We start from the raw sequence: 13,192 nt of genomic DNA, 5'->3' as shown, positions 1-13,192 counted from the left end.
TATACTCGTGAAAGACGTTTATCGTGATTCCGATATGTGATGGTGTTATCTGACCTTGCGAGTGATGCACTCCACGGTTAGTACGAAGAGGAGGTCGTGATAGTTACCTCTATGGCATGGACCGATGACGAGTTGTGATACGATGTGATAGAAGATGTAGTCGTATGACGTATAGGTGGTCGCAAGATCTCCCGTTCTGATAAACTTGCTCGATATAGATGAGGACCATGTGACGACATGGACCGCAATGGAGTGATGCCTTGGCTCCAGGGGCATGGCTCTGCTTCATTTTGAGATAATAGTGGTGGTCGTCTTAAGAGGCACAGATTGGCTGCTGTATTGATCATCGTAAAAGAGATCGCGACGTGATCCAGCACATGCCCTGAAAGAAAGGAACACGAAGGGCGTAGTCCGGCGTCAGGGCCATAAGATCAGTCGGCCCGGCTCCCAGCCAATGGTATTAATGAGCGGTACGCTAGGCGGCACACGGATGGATCGCCCGTCGAGGTGGTGCTCGGCCGTAAGACTAGCCGACCTGGCTCCCGGCCAACGCTGCCAATGAGCAGTACATCAGACGGCATGCGCGACGGATCGGTCGGTGAAGCGGCGCTCGGCAGAGTACGCGGACGAATTGGTTGGCGAGGAATTTGAGATAGACAGCGACAGGGCGAGCTAGGCAACACGAGCTGTCACGTGCATGCAAGAACATATAGCAAAGCGGACAGCAGCAAGCTGGCAGACGCAGGTGGTACGCACCAGCTACTTTGCCATGCACACGTACGTGGCTGGCTAGCTGCTGCCGGATGGATGGATGCATTGCGGGGCGCTGGTTGTGACTGCTAGCAACGTATTCATCGCATGGAGGAGTGCTGGAGCCGTTATGTTCGGCGCGCACGCGAGGTAGGGTGCGCTCCATACCACGAACCAGCGCACCGGCGCTCCCAAGCCAGGTCCAACTTGCTATGCTGGGCCGGCTCATTCCCGCAGCGCTGCGGAAAGCTTAAGGCGAGGGGATGCTCTTGCGTACCTCTTCGCACAAACGCAAAACAACGCACCACCATGTAATGGTCATGAACAGCTCGCTGCTAGAGTAAATTAGAGCAGTGGGGGGTCATTGTTACTACACCACCGGAGACCCGGCCAGGCTGGCAGCCCCAGCTCTCCACAGTTGTACATCCGCCAATTCTTGCACACATGAACAATTTGCTTGTTTGAAGTTCCTCGATACTCTATATTGGAAGCGGACAGTTCTTACATACTCCCTCTGTCCCAGAATATAAGAACATTTTTGACACTATGCTAGTGTTAAAAACATTCTTATATTTTGGGACGGAGGGAGTAGTTAATAGTATTTGTTAGTACTTGTATGTATCTTTTTTATCTACTTGTATTGACATCTCCAAAATATTTATAGTTTGAATTTATTCTATGGTACTATTGTTTTGAACTATTGTGAATGAGTACCAAGCTTGAAATTAGTCTGCGACACATGGCTCGTCAATCGTGCCGCTGCCGGTCTGCAGCTCCCTCCTCCTTGTCTTGCCATCGACGACGGCGGGGCGTTCCCCAAAGTTGGCCTCTCTCACCTAATCTCCGTCCATCAGTGGCAGACCACGGGATGCCTCGGTCGATCCCATGAGCGTCTGCCCTCATGATGCCTTGGTCCGATCTGCAGGGAGACGATGACGGGGTAGCGATACTCGCCGGTGAGCGAAGGCATGGTGTCGCGACGCTGGGAGGCCCAGATGCATGGCTTGTTGGGTGGCTGGTAATGGTTGGCGTGCTCGAGGCAGAAGCGCTCTGGTCATTCGGTCTGGTGTCTTTTTCGAGCGGTGTGGTCCTCGGTCTAGCTGTGGGTGCGCTTCGCGTGCGAATTGTTGATCTACTCTTTGTGCTTCAACATCGGCCATGTCGGCCACTGGCTAACGGGTCTGTCCAGTGCTCTTTCCAGCGAGGTGGTAGCCGGCGGCAGTGTGCTCCGCCCTCAGTGTTGGTCCTTATGACATCCACTCCGGCTTATGGCGGTGGACTCGCCGTGGATTGTGGTTCACCGAAAGGTCTTCATGAGGGTTACTCTCCCTTGACCCAGTGGTTTGACATCGGCGGGGTGTTGCAAACTATGGACGGCAGCTGATTTAGAAGGATGATTGTGCAGCAAAGGCGGTCCACATTATATCTAGCTACTAGGCTCTCAGAAAAGTGGCGGCGACAATGCATAAGAGACGCCGATTGTGGTGCAACTCGAGAACCCTGTCTCGAGTTCCCGGGTGAAAGACTGGGTCTGACCAGTGTTGGTTATTCATGGAAATGGTGATGTTTTTATGTTGTTATGTTATTGAAGGCATTGCTTGGATATGTTCGGATTGGTTTTTTAAGATGGAAACCTAGATTTTAGCCTTGCGTAGTTGGATACGGTGACGGCGGTGCTAAAGTGTCGCACCCTTATTTCTGTAGGCATTGTTGTTGTGAAACCTCATCGTCCTTATGGTCTCGTGAGATGGTTGGTGTGGATATGGTCATTGTTGCAGTCTTATAACTTTGCAATTTGCTAGCATGTGTTTTTGTGTGTGTGTGTGCGTGTGTTGGTGATGATTGTGTGTATACTAGCTATGCAGAGACCAGGCGTGCGCTTATTGTGTTTCTATCTATTGATCCTGCATTTAAGTCAATAAAGTTCACACTATCGATTTTTTTTTATATTTCGGAGTCTCTATCAGCCACCTCTACACCGACAGACTGAGCCCTTCGTTGGCCTGCTTCACGTGCTCGTGTTTCCTCCCTATCACGTACGAACAAAAATGAAGTTGCTTTATGTTCTTATCAAACTCTTGAGCTACTTCCTGGCTACTCCCTCCGTTTGAAAAAAATTATCTCAAACTTGTCCTTTAAATGGACGTATCTAGCACTAACTTGGTGCTAGATACATCTATTTGAGAGACAAACTTTTTCAAAGGAAGAGAGTACATGTGTACCAGGTTGAACTGGTAACTCTGTGTTCTGTTGCTTAAAATTTTGAAGTGCAATCATTTTCCCTCGAGTAGGTATTGAACATATAAACACCGCTATGCAACCCGCACAGAGGAGGCACCTGCGAGCGCAAGCAACTTTGGGTCGCTCGATCTACCTGCGTGTAAAGTTTTTCGTACTTTTCATCTGCTTGGCAAACATCTGGCCATCAGTTTTGCCTCACATGACCTGGTTTCAGCGGATGACGGTTGGGCCATCCTTTGTCGCAGGACCGACTATCCAGTGTGCATTACATGGCTCGTTCAGGTGCATGTTCGGTTTGTGCTGCGGTAAAAGGTGGGTGGGCAGCGATCGTGGTGGGCTCGAGCGCTTGTCTCTTGCACATCGTCAACTGTGGGCTGCTGGTTCGTGTTACAGTTGATGACAGGTGGGTCAATATGTAGCGCGGGCCCGCCGTTTCAGTCACCGCATGCGTGTGCGTGTGTGTTAGGCTGGAAAAGAGGGGGATAGAGCGATCGTGGGCTGCAGGCGGTCCAGCCTGGGATAGAGAGTCAGGACCAATCCTCTCCCCGAAACCTAGCGCACTCGGCCAATCCTCTCCGTCCTTCGAGCCCTCTTCTTCTCTTTCCGCGCCGTCTCGTCTCCCCTGCTCTCGCACCGCCGCCTTCTCTCCCGGCGCTCAAGGTGCAACAACAAGGGCACGTTCTCCATCCAGCCGGAACCTGGTAGGGTGCAGGTCGCCGGCATCACGCGCCGCGTCCCATGATTCTGGATCTGGCGCATATCTTCGTCAGGAGAGTAGGAGCAGCAGTGAGGGCAGCAGAGGAACCCATCCTGAACGAGCCCCGCTCCGGCGTTTGCCCGCAAAGGAGAGGGCGAGGATGGCTCCCAGTTCGTGGAGGAGACGAACGGGCACAGGTGAGCTCTTTCTTCATCGTTTACTTATCTTCGCGTAGTAACCTGAGCTCATCCCTTGATTCGTGGGAGATCAGGGCAGGCATGTCTTCATGGTGCTTGCGGAGGGGCAGGGCCGCTGAGGAAAAGTGGTGGTGGGGGAGGAGGACGCCCTTGTCCTCGGTGTTCGGGCAGCCATGGCTGACGCCAGAGCCGTTGGCTGGCTTTGAAATTGTCCGTTGTCGGCGTCCTCGTCATCCAACCACCAGGTCCTCGATCCATCTGCGACCGTACATCTGCGGCCGTACGGTCGCCGCCTACTTCCACCCCCCTCCTGTTGCTTTATTCCTGATTTTCTCATGCGGTGCTCGCTTTTGTTTCCCTCTTGTGTTCATCATCTCAGAAATTTGGTGGCACTGGATCCTGCGGGAGGAGGTCCCTGAGGCATTTGATTCTTGTGGGATTCCCACACATCTTGTAGGATCAGCAACAAGTGGCTGGGCCTCTACATTATTCATAAAATCTATTTTTATCTTTCATTTATTTGTCTAATTTCGGTGCCCGTGTCCTCGCCTCTGTTCGGCTCTTGTTGAAGTTCCAACGAATTTCTGTGCTACCTAAGAAGTACTGATGCTCATATATTACAATTTGCTATCCACAGCTTTCAGTCATGGGATCTTGAGAAAAGCAGTTTAGGCATTTTGCTTGTGTCAACTATACGGAATCTGCAAAGTCTTTTTTGTGTGCAGAAAATTTCACACTCTGCATTACTTGCAAAAGATGCTGATTTTGATCTTAACAATTATAGTTGTTGTTCAAGCAGTAGAAGATCTGGCAACCTCACGGCCATCTCATTCGAAATTGAAGTCCTATCCTCAAAGTTTAGCTAAGTGTATTATTTATTTTCTGGTTTAAATTATTTTCCTCATGTGACACAAAAGGCTTGAAGCCTTCTTTTAACTCGCACTTCTATGCTAACCGAATTTATTTCTGGCTGTCAGAAGAGTTCGGAGCGAAGCTGGCCAGCATCTTCGCATGTGACACAAAAATTGTTGTTCAAGCACACAGCTGCTGTATTTTGTAAATCGTGACGTGTTCATATGATTTTTTTACTGAAGGTATTAGTTTTTTTCCAAACCTTTTTGTCTAATCAACTTTGCTACTTTAAATTTTTGTTAGCAAGACATGTTCATGGTTCTATTTGCTGTCTACTCTTACTAAAAGTTCAAACACTTGTGTTAGTATGAATGATCTCTCACTACTTTAAGTTTTTGTTATGGTGTTGTGTGCTGATTCATGATTTAAACACACATAATGTCTGGTTTGCATATTTGTGCCTAGCCCTGTTACCAGCAGTGTATTTTTTGCCGAAAGAAAGATAACAGTGCTTTGTTTCTTTAACTTCTCGACCGTGTCTAATTTCTGGTAAAAGAGAGAGAATTTGAGAGAGACAGACAACCTGAAGAGCTTTGAACAGCTTTGAACGTTCGAGTGTGCAACCTCCTCTCTGTTGCTGTTGCGTAGCTGGCAGCAGTGTGTGGCTGCTGCCGACATAAGTGCAGTTTACTCTAGGTTTGGTGATGGTTTTGAAAAACACCTGTCAAGGAATTTAGTAGCATTGTGGGACGATAAACCAAAATTTTCTGTTTTCTGTGCTCACAGAGTAAGAATATGCCTGCAAGTTCTTTTCCCTAGGATGTAATTTCTTTTGCTGAGATAGGTTAAGCCTGGGTCGAGGTGGCTGCTGTGTGCTGGTTGCCCAATACTTGTTTGTTGTAATGCCTTACTCAGTGAGATTTTTTTCTTGTTGCCTATATTCAGAGGTTCTGCTTGAAGATTCTCTAATCACTTTCTTTGAATTTTTTGCTAAGATCTGCTTCCAGTTCACTTCAACGTTACTAGACTTAAAATGTACTATCTAGCATACTAGCACATGTGTAGATGATGCCTCCTTTTATCTTTAAATTTATGGCAAATGGTGTTTTCCCCATCGTTATGTTGAACGAAAGTGATGTTCTGTTGTAATATTCAAAACTATATCTCTTTGTTTGCAGTATCTTGGAAGGGGGCAATATTTTGATACTTGCTTTCTAGGAATTCACTTTCTTTGCCTAGAACTTGTGATTTATGGCTGATGTCAATTCCACCTCTGTAGGTGCTTGTCAATTATAGGTGAAAAACTTGGCATGGAGGCGCATAGGATTGCTGCTTCTGTTTTTGGATTGGCCCTTGCGAGGGAGACCGAAGCAAACTCCAGCAGGTTTCAGGTGTGCATCCTCTATTCCTGGTGTTTGTTTCCCTACCTGACCTTGAGAATTGTACATTTTGGTAAATATAGTTAGTTAGTTTACTGTCAGTTGCGATAGTCAGAGCACGTACAAGTTTGGTTTTATGTAGGTTAGTAGATGTCATTCAGTAATCAGTGAAAATTAGGCCTGAAGAAAGTCTGCCTCCCTATTTTCTGCACATAAATGATTAACGTAGTGTGACCAAATTAAGTAAACTTATACAATAATAAGCTTCTTCATTGTTACGCTTGTGGAAACTAAACTACTGCTGTATCGGTTGTTCTTTTGCATTTTTCCTCTGTGAAGATATGTATTAATGGACAAACAGTGCGTACATGTTAGCCTTATGTCCGCGATGGCCGTATTAGCATGCCTAGCTGCCAAGTATAAATAGTATGTGCGTCACTCAGAACTAGAGCATCCCGGTGGAATGTGGATGAGGTAAAAATTGGGAAATTTCTGTCATATTTGATTGATCTCAGAAAAACTGATCTCCTACAGTGTAGAGTGAATCTCACTAAATAAAACCCTTCTGTAAAATATGTCCACATGTAACAAATATTGCAGCTTAACCTCACCATAATAATTAACAACAACTGTGAACTTCAAGGGACAATTATTACTACAGTTTTTGTACACCTGAGATTTTTTGTTGTGATCTTTGTTTGGAAAGGGGAAAAGGCCTATCTAAAGATTCGGGTCAAAGGCTGATCCGCTGTGTTTCTATGATTATGGATTTCTAACATTTTTTTACGTAACAATGGAACTATGCAGTGCAATCTTCTGTAGTTTACTACACCTTACCTGCCTCCTTCCCTGTACAAATGTTGCAAGTCTTTTAGAGATCTCCACTTAGTGCAAACGCCTGGTGACTAATTTCCTTTTGCATTGCATACTTTTGAGTAACACAGCGGTTGTTGTAGCTTTTGTATATCTCTTTTTCTGTAAATATGGACCCCCCCTGCTCTAGAGGAGTACGATTTGTACACATTACTCTATTTTTCTAATGAGTGTATGTGGATGCATAAAAATAGTTGAGGAGCAATTTCTATTCTCTATTTCTTTAGTGAGTTTATGTGGATGCGTAAAAACAGTTCTCTATTTTCTTTCATGGATATATGTTGATGCATGGAAAACGTATATGGTGCGTCTCATTTCTGCTCATCCTGATCTAACCAAATTGACCCCATGGATTTGAGGTTGCCGTGCCTGTCAGGTTTGGACATGTCCTTATTTGTACTAAATCACTAAAGTAAACTGTATAAAAAAAGACCCCCCTTTCCAACAACTTAATTATTTATTATTAGAGCGAGCAACGACACGTTATCATACTAAATCACTAAAGTAAACTGTATAAAAAAAGACCCCCCTTTCCAACAACTTAATTATTTATTATTAGAGCGAGCAACGACACGTTATCATACTCGGTATCCTGTGAACAGTACTTTAGTTAGATTGACATATAATCTTTGGTATATATCATTTTTGCCTACATCTTGCTTATTTTGAATAATAAGGCCTATGAGTCCTAAGTAAGTGTGATAAGCAAGCCCTGCACTTCTATTTACTATTAACTGCCAACTGAATTTCTGATAATGGCGTTTCAGGGATAATACAACCAATCCAACTACTACCTTTGGTGTGCTTTTTGGATGGACTAATCTGAAGATGCTGACTAGCTTGCACCACCATCATATAGTCACGAAGCAAGGGCAAGGACTATAGGGAAAATAAAGGTACAATGCTCCCAATATATTTTACTTTCTTGGTGAAGTTTTGCTTCTTGCACAAGAAAGTAACACCATCATTATACCTAATGCTCTCTTTTTTCAGGCAATTCACCATCCGGAGGAAATGCCAACTAATACATTTTTGTACTTCCTCTATTACTATTGTCTGTTTGAACTCTTGTAGTAGGGCTCGGACTTTCAAAGTTATTAGGCCTGTGGACATGTTTTTATTTTAGTTTGTACAGTTTTGTGTTCTTTTGGCTTCAGGTTGGTGCTGCACAGAAAGTGCAGTACACTCAGGTGATGCATGAAACAAACTGCAGACCTAGCATAGTTTTTGTATTTGGATTTTGTAACTAAGGTGATGCTTTTATGTTAAAATGCTTGTTTGTTCTCTAAGTAAGCTGACAACGGGTGCTAGCAATAATACAAACATATCAACAATTCTAAGGAAGTGCATATGTCAGGATGCATAGCATATATATATGAACTCTAAATCATCTGTGATTTAATTGGAAAATACTCTAAAGCATCTGAAACATCTAAAGGCAATCACTAAACTAAGTATTTTATACTACAATCTAACCAACTCGATGGAGTACCCCAATGTTGAATCACTCAGCTAAGTATCAACACTGCCCTCAAGACTTGGCTATTAGCATAGTAGCAACGAGCTAACAAAATTTCTACAGATTCAATAACCACCGAAGGAAGTTAGTTTTACCTGAGCAGAAACGGCGGCTGCAGTGGTGATGTACTCAGTGGTGGAGCTACGTTGGGGCCAACCCATGCTTTGGCCCGCTCATCTCAGGCAGAACACTGCCCAGCTAGCCTGTTAACTGACTTGCCCATCTCTTTTCTATGCTTTTTCCTTTAGAATGTCCCGCCCAACTAATCTAATGAAGCTCCGCCACTGGATGTACTCCATCTTGATGTGCGCCTGCACGACGTCCTGCGACATCACGGCGAAGCAGCGCTTCATCACCGGCCACACGCCTTGCAGTTCCCCATCTTCTCCTGGGATCACGGCGAAGCGGCGCTTCACTGCCGGCCGCACACCTTGCAGTTCCCCATCTTCTCCCGGGGATCTGCTCGGTCCATGAGGGGAACGACGGCACGTGAGAGTAGGGGAATGACGACACGCGAGAGCAGCTGCTACAGCCTTGGCCGGGGCTTAGGCGCGTTGTAGTCTGGCAGCACTGGCCGCAGCTGCTCCCTCATGTTGCTGGCCACGACCACGACCCCTTACGGGGGACCTCACTTTGTGGAATCCTCTCTCATGGAGCTCAGCTGAGTGAAATAATGGCAGCTAGAAGTGTCCGCCGGATAAGGCAAGGGAAAGCAATTCTTTATAGTAAAGTAAAGGAAAACGCTTGGCTTAAAAATATGTTATTCGGTGGTGGGGTCCAAGACATGTCTTTCTCAGCGACTGGACCTGCATGATAGAATTAAAAATTTGCCACAGGGGCAGTAGAGTCATTTCGCATGGTCAAAATAGGCATAAAAATAAAAAATGACTAGTAATTAAAAGGGGCATATATTATCTATAGGAAAAGGAAAAGCAGGGCAAATCATCTAACCGAATGTAAAGAGGAGCAAATCATAAGTGCCCAATGCAGGGCAGAGCAGCAGGACGTAGCGTAGATCGCATGGACGGCGAAGCAGCGCCCCAAGCAGCAGCCATGGAACCAACACCGACAGCCGAAACGACACGACGGCGGGGATCCTCCAACCACAGCAAGGAACCGAGGCGTGCCTAGCACCCCCCCCCCCCCCCCCCCCAAATCAGCAATGTACTCTATCCAGAGCTACGACGAGTCGCTAACCCATTGAGAGGACACACACACACCCGACACGCAGGTTTGGACCAGTGGGCGCCACCAGGCAAACGCATGTCGGAGCGCTCCCAACCAAAAACAAATCTATTCCAAGGAGTTTTTCTTTTTTCGAGGATCTATATTCTCAGGTAGTTTTATTCCGTAGAAACAAGTATGACGACTCTGGTCAAAGTCCTTACATAGAACCCTTACAAAGATCTGAAATACCTGGCACCAAATCTCACCACATGACGATAAACCCTAACCTAGGGAGGTCCACTGGTCATCTACTTGTGAAGTCAGCATAAACGCGCAAAACGAATGACCGGTTGACCGAGTGCCAGCGCCAAAAAACGCACTACAGTAAAAAGATCGAAGGACCCTCAAGTAGTACCGCCCCAAAGTGCATTGGTTAGGCGGGTAGCCTAACGAGGTTTATAGGAGAGATGTGGTAGCCGTGTGCAGGTTTTCCCACCACAAGTTTGTTGTACTAATGCCTTATTCATGGTGAGGATTTTGTATTTCGTTCAGTTCAACGCTAAAATAGTAGCCTATTTTTGGATCTTTGACAAGTTACATTAGCATTGTGTAAAGGTTTGTGTATGCTCTCATTTCTTATTTTCTATAAATTGGACAGCCAAGATATATTTGTTCAGTAATGGGCCTACGATGAAGTATGGCCCTTAGTAATATTTATCACCTCTGTATCTATGATTAATCATAAAACAATTAATGTTGTGTCTATATGAAGTGTCTACTTCATGTATCATCATATTTGTTTTCCATTGCAGATCAACTTTATAGATTACCCCAGTCTAATTACAATAGTGTATAAAAACATGTTCAGAACTATATGAAACAATAACAAACCAAAGTTGCTTATGCTTTAGGGCCAACTTATCTCTCATGCGCCATTTTCCTATTACCTTCTCAATACAGTATGCAGATCCTTGCCTAACACCAAACAATCTTAATCAGATCCATTCATCAACGTGGCCAAGAAAGTTCAGCCACAACCAAGCACAAGAATGCCCTACATGATGTAGCTAGATATGTATTTTGCTTTATAGAGCCAATGTAAACAAGAAATCATGAACTACCTGCAATCTACCGGCTACCGCTATAATTCATTTAATAGTTTGCTCTTGATTCTGTCAGAAAGGCTTTTCATTTGCACATTCATTAAGATTAAACCCATCCTACTCTTATTATTTTCTACATACTTATGATTTATCGTGTCGACAAGATGTTTGATGAAAAGCGAAGCAACATGCATGTGAGTTAATCAATTGGGTGTGCATATCAATGATATTAGTAGAACACATTTCTAGGAGATATTTACAATTTAGTTTCTTTGGAGTGCGTCGGCGAGGATATTAGTAAAATATATTTGCAAGTGGTATGTGTAGTTTAGTTTTGCTCGAGAGCATCTGAGAATACTCAAATGTCTTCAGTTTTATCTTTGCGTATGAGATCATGTTTATCTATATCGGTTAGTGAAATTCTGTAGGAAACATACATTGGTATTTATATCAAAATCTTACTTCAGTACCAAGTCTTGGTGTGCATGAAAATAGCACCCTTTAGAGTTAGTAGACATGGCTGAACTATCTGGTGTGTTTAAAGTACCTATAGCTACAAGCCTAAAACATGGTGTGATGCTGACATGTTTTATCCGCATCCCCCAATATTTCTTTGCATTTTGGGTTCATTTGGTATGCATATCTTTACTAATGTCCAACAGGAAGGAAGATGCATGAACAGTTTGTGTTCTCTTATGAAACCTCAGTTTCCTGATAATTTTTTGATAGCATCCAGATGGTTGTGAATGAGCTTATATCGAAAAAGGCATATTTTTTGGGACAATGAAATTAGTGAACATAAAGTTATATGCTCGGTTTATCCACTCTTATTTCTACATTCTGGTTAGTGTTGGCAAAAAGGTTCTTGGCTAGCTCATATGTACACACATCTGCTTGTTATTACTCTTGAAAATTCAGTCAGTGAAATGGTTGCCGATGTTTGCTATGGGTAGCCACTCGAAACTGCTCCATATAGTTTAGTTTGTGATAGGTATTGACTGAAGGACTATAGTATTTCAACTTTTCAAGTTATTAACATAGATAAGTTCTTGATTTGTTTGCATTTATAGAACTTTACTTGTGCATGTTCCTATCTATTTTCTTGGTCAAATTTCATGCCGTGACAGGTACCATCCCATAGCATCTTCTTTGAATTCGCAGTTGTATCACAATGCTCCTTGAGATTTCCACCACTAGGCTGTTGAGGTGCTATTTTTTTACCATACACAACTACTCCAGTAATGAATATGACCCTCTTGTACCAACATTTTTTCCGCCATCCTCATTCTACCTGGATTGTGTGCAAAAAATCTATTCCTTAGGATTGACGTATGGAGGAAGGAAGAAGATAAGCTAAAAATGGTTCAGCCATATGATGTATTTATCAGGCCCTCGTGCTTCATTCCCTAGGATTGTTTGTAAGTACTCCCTCTGTAAAGAAATATAAGATCGTTCTGTATTTCTTTACAGAGGGAGTACCTTTCTGTGTTTTAATGTTTGCTCATCATACAACTTTGAAGTTGTAAATTTTGTCTTTGATATTCAACAATTCATTTTATCAACTTCTTTCAAGAAAAAGATTTTGCATTTACTTGCTTAGAGATTCCGTTCTTAACAATATTTTTATTGACATGCATTTCCTTCTCATTGCTGCATTTCAAATGTATATGATAATTTAACTTGCCCGTTTTGTGATGTTTTGATGTTTCATGGTATTCTGCAAATCAATGCTATTTTCTACTTCCTATGCATATATTATTACGAGCAACTTTGTGGCCTATTAGATGCGCCAAATGGTTTAATGTTTAATATCGCTTTTGTTGTGCAGGTGCAGTAGTAGCCATGGTTCTTTGCAGCATTCTTCAAAAATAATGCATGCAACACGAACCATGAAAAGATAATATCTTCGGGTCAAAGTTTGTCGGTTGTACTTTCTTCAGAAAGATGGATGAGTGAGAAAGTTCTATATTAGTTGAAAGAGGTAGTCAATGCTTTCGTGCTTATGTATGTTTCTATTTACTTTGATCTATGTGATGATGTGATTACTCTACCTTCTTTTGGTCCATGAATGCTTGGATGGTCCAAAGTACATTATCTTAATTTTGCAGGACTATCTAAAAATCTATTTACCTATCATCCTATTATGCTATAGCAAATGAGATTTACAATAGTGCTTATCATTACATTTTATTACCCTTCAATTACCACATGATACTCGGTCCTAACAGGCTTATTGTGCCATGGGTGCAACATGTAGTATACCATGAAATTCAGTGATATGGAAGACATTTCTGCTCCAAACACAGTCACCATGAAGAGTTTCTTAAACGATGAAATCATGGTTGATACTGATGGGACACGCTGTTGGGGAACGTAGTAATTTCAAAAAAATTCCTACGCACACGCAAGATCAT

At 43.6% G+C, this 13,192-nt stretch overlaps 1 long non-coding RNA gene across 3 annotated transcripts; it reads left to right on the top strand.

The window, feature by feature from the left end:
- Positions 1-3,512: 3,512 nt before the first annotated feature.
- On the top strand, positions 3,513-8,278 carry LOC125518646 (uncharacterized). Of its 3 annotated transcripts, none has more exons than XR_007288044.2 (6): positions 3,513-3,885; positions 3,965-4,130; positions 4,265-4,979; positions 6,017-6,128; positions 7,757-7,885; positions 7,983-8,278. It is a non-coding gene; the product is annotated as an uncharacterized LOC125518646 (long non-coding RNA). The 3 variants fall into 3 exon arrangements; XR_015610417.1 differs by having other exon boundaries at positions 3,514-3,885; positions 3,960-4,130; positions 4,670-4,979; XR_007288043.2 differs by having other exon boundaries at positions 3,514-3,885; positions 3,960-4,130.
- Positions 8,279-13,192: the final 4,914 nt, after the last annotated feature.

The sequence above is a fragment of the Triticum urartu genome, chromosome 7A, assembly GCF_056163025.1.
Source record: "Triticum urartu cultivar PI428250 chromosome 7A, HENAU_Tu73, whole genome shotgun sequence".
NCBI lineage: Eukaryota > Viridiplantae > Streptophyta > Magnoliopsida > Poales > Poaceae > Triticum > Triticum urartu.
The sequence above is the reverse complement of the archived record's forward strand: the minus strand, read 5'-3'. Positions and strand labels throughout refer to the sequence as shown.